Raw genomic sequence first — 3,246 nt, 5'->3', positions numbered from 1 at the left:
AGAAAAAGAAAAAGAAAAAGAAAAAGAAAAAGAAAAAGAAAAAGAAAAAGAAAAAGAAAAAGAAAAAGAAAAAGAAAAAGAAAAAGAAAAAGAAAGAAAGAAAGGACACCACAAAGGGAAAAAAAAACCATCAAAAAAAGTTGTCATCTAAAAGTAGTGAAAGATTAATAGGGATGTAGGTCCAGAAACAGCAAGACCTATGCATGGGCTCCAGTTTAAAGTAACTTCTTTCCAGAGGTGTCATTAAGAGTAAACAACTGTAAACGGAGTTTATCCACTTCAGATTTCAGCAATATAATATTTGCCCACTTCTTACAGATACCTAACAGGTGAGTAATTACCACTGCACTACTACACGTCTCTGTAGTCACTGGACACAGGTGGACACTTACTGGGAGAAGAAATTGTTTAGCTATTATTTCAGGGCCTGATCCAAACTTCAGTGAAGTCTTTTCATTCCTTCACATAAAGTTCTGTTCTAACACATTAACCACATGTAACTAAAATGATATGAGATGTGGATTTCTTCCAAAATACATTTAGTTTCCTGTCAGAAACTATTGAGAGCCTTCACACAGGAAATTATAAAATAGAAAATAAACATGTAAATATACCATGTCAACACATCGTCTACATCAAAGCAGACCTGATGTTTTTAATTTCAGCTTTTTAAGATTTTATTTTTATAAGTCACTGAGTTTATTTTGTAACTCCTGTTTACAAAAAGAACTTTAACAAAGTTATAAGTTACATTTATCAAAAGTTCTCAAAGGGGGAAATAATGGAAACCTTTGTGTCTGTGCGTGCGCGCGCGTGCACACACACACATACGTATATATAATATATGTAAAGTTAGTGACTGCTGAACCACAGACCACATGCAGAAGAGTAAAAACCACCCACAAGCAGATGTGCCACTGTAAATCTGATATTTTAGAATATATTCCATGAACTTTTCRATGCTCAGGAAGTCACAAGTTCCCATGCTATTAAGAGCAACATGGATTCCTAGAAAGACCTCTATGTATCTAAAAATAAAAGAAGGTCCCGTTCTAATTAGAAGGTATGACTCTTATGAAGTTCGGAGATGGTTTACCAGAGTGAAAACACAATTTTGAAAAATGTCATATAATAAAGAAGTGAGACTAGCAGTGACACATCACTTCAAATTCTCCTAGAACCCAAAGGGCTACAGAAACAACTCAATCCTTTTCCACTGAGTTTTGTATAAATATAAAATGAATGTGGTGCATATAGTGAATGCATCAGCACGTGACTCGTAGAACCATGTAGACCCACTCTTTCAATATGAAACAGCAGCCTCAGGTTATATTTGAGGTGTATAGTAGGAAAGCGTAGCAGAGGGCTGTTGTAACAAAATGCTTCAGTTCTCTGCTCTACCCACTGTTGAACAGGAAACTCCAATTCGAAAATCTCTCTCAAGCTGTAAAAATAAAGTTTTTACCATGGAATGGAGAAAAAGTCATTTCCAAGGTATCTATTCAGCTACAAATATTCTATATAAGACTAAATAKTTTGTTACCTCAGAATATCTCTCACTGATCTAGTAGAGCAAAGTTTGTTGATATTCAGGGTTGCAAACCCATCTGTTTACTCAGGCTTTTGTCTGTCAGCACAGTTTGTAGAGGTCGCTTTGAGAGATCAATTTTTTTTTCCTGGGGGTTTCTTTAGAGCTACCACAATTTGTTATTGCGTCTGTTTAGAGGCTTTAATTTGTGGTTTGCAGGATTGCATAACTGCACAGAGAGGTGGTGAGAGGCCCACATGAAGAGTTCAAAATAAGTTTGACAATATAGTAAATATCTACTCAGTAATTTTCCCTGGACTGAGGACCATGGAATGCCAAAAAGTTATTAATCAGGCTAGTGTATGAACATGTTCTTTCAAAGGAATAGAGCATATATTTCCATTCAGATTCTGCAACGCTGGATTCGCTTCACTTACTGTTGACACACACTAAAGATGACCCACCGGAGAGGCTACAAAATAAGTGCCCRATTGGATTGTTCTGAAACAGTCTATTCTGAACCCAGGTAAATAAGAATTAAAATGAGATTAATTTTGCCTTGTTTTGGAAGTTCTCACGATAAGTTACATTAAAAAAGCTTTCTAGACTCCCATGAGAGGGCTCAGTATTAATGCTCTCATTTTACGGAGGTTAGATGTGAGCTAGAGAGATGTGCACAGTCTCCCGGGGGGGCTGCACCCAATGGGAGTTGCAGGTCCTCACAGTCTCAGAGGATCAGCAGCCAGGTATCTGGAGTCGGCCTCACAAAAGCAGGGCTCTCAGAACAGAAAAACACATCTCACGCTTGGGCTGCACCCCGAAGTCAGCATGACCAGCACCTGCGTGAGCAGCAGCTCGGGAAAGCATGATCACGTTTGCACAGCGGAAGGCAGCCTTCAGCGTTTCAGGCAACGCTAACGCTCCTTTCTGAAGGAGTGAGGTGCGTGCTGCAAGGCGTGAGCCTCTCACCAACCCGGTGGCAAGGGTGTGAGCAGAGCTAGCACTGTGTCCCCACAGAAACACCCCATAGATTTAAGCTACTTCTCTCAGGTACTCGGTCTACTGCTGTAACACGGGTTTAAATTCCTCACGATGGGGTGAAGACTCAAGGTGGCTACCCYGTGCTCACGCTGCACGCTGCGGGTACCTTGCCACTGAGGCACCGGCCAGCTAACCTGAACGGGCTCTTGCATGCCCACGCTGTGCACACTGCATTCGTCTATCCGACCTTTCCCACCAAGTGACACTTCCCCGGCCTCTTTAGGGGTTTTGCTRGGCATACACACATGAGCGGCTTTATTGTATTCATCTTTCACTTGACAACAGCAAAAATACGAATCCATATTGCTGCCTCCTCCTGGATCGTCGCAGGTGCACGTCCGCATTGACTCACCGCGCATCCCGAGGCAGCGGGATCCCGAGCRCAACCCGAGGACACCCCGCGGCGGCGTTCTCCCACCGCCTCCACCACCCCCAGCCCAGGAGGGCCCACTGCTGACCGCGGGACGGCGCCGGGGTCCCGCTCCGTGGGGTGACGGCGGCCCCGCTCCGCCGGCGGCCTCCTGCCACTGCCCGGAGGGGGCCGGAGCACCCACAGCAGCAGCACCCTCCCCCGGGGACCGGGGGTCGAAGGGCCCCGGCTGCCCGGCGAGCGGGCATGAGGCCGCGCCGGGACGACGTCGAGCGGGGACGAGGCCGCGCGGCCCACACGAGGCCCC

At 44.7% G+C, this 3,246-nt stretch overlaps 1 long non-coding RNA gene across 1 annotated transcript in view; it reads right to left on the bottom strand.

The window, feature by feature from the left end:
• The window catches only part of LOC146588672 (uncharacterized), a 16,806-nt gene that overhangs the window by 8,743 nt on the left and 4,817 nt on the right, over positions 1-3,246 (bottom strand). The gene's annotated exons all lie outside the window — the stretch shown is intronic.

Source organism: Rhea americana, unplaced genomic scaffold (genome assembly GCF_003343005.1).
Source record: "Rhea americana isolate MKP2758 unplaced genomic scaffold, rheAme1 scaffold_5, whole genome shotgun sequence".
Taxonomy (NCBI): Eukaryota; Metazoa; Chordata; class Aves; order Rheiformes; family Rheidae; genus Rhea; species Rhea americana.
This window is presented reverse-complemented; position numbering and strand designations above follow the sequence as displayed.